Source organism: Pundamilia nyererei, unplaced genomic scaffold, assembly GCF_000239375.1.
Source record: "Pundamilia nyererei isolate P.nyererei 1_Seehausen unplaced genomic scaffold, PunNye1.0 scaffold00005, whole genome shotgun sequence".
NCBI classification, from domain to species: domain Eukaryota; kingdom Metazoa; phylum Chordata; class Actinopteri; order Cichliformes; family Cichlidae; genus Pundamilia; species Pundamilia nyererei.
The window spans coordinates 1,083,440-1,083,855 of NW_005187406.1; positions in this window are offsets into that span (position 1 = coordinate 1,083,440).

Genomic DNA, 416 nt, shown 5'->3' on the forward strand with positions numbered 1-416 from the left:
AGTCTAGAACAGCCTCCTCTGCTGCTACTGGGGGATGAAAAAGGAGGAGTCCACCTGATGTGGTTCCTGAACTCATCCAAGGGACTTTTTAAGAAACCATCAAAGAGAGACAAACTTCCACAAAGGATCTTTTTCCAAGTAGGTTTTCCCTCCTCTATTTACTGAATTCTGTTACAGAAGCATGGAAGCAAGAAGCTTTGAAGTGTTGCTGCTTACACTACAACTTTTCCTTAAACATCATTTGGACTGTTTTTTCTTGTTTCACCCTCGTTCCTCACAGGATCTTGGTGAACACAGCGACATGGTGTCCTATCAACACATCCCCAGCATCCACCAGGAACCAATTACCAGAGTAATGTTTGAACCCAGTGCCAATGTCATCATGACATCGTCAGAAAGTAACACCACATCTGTGG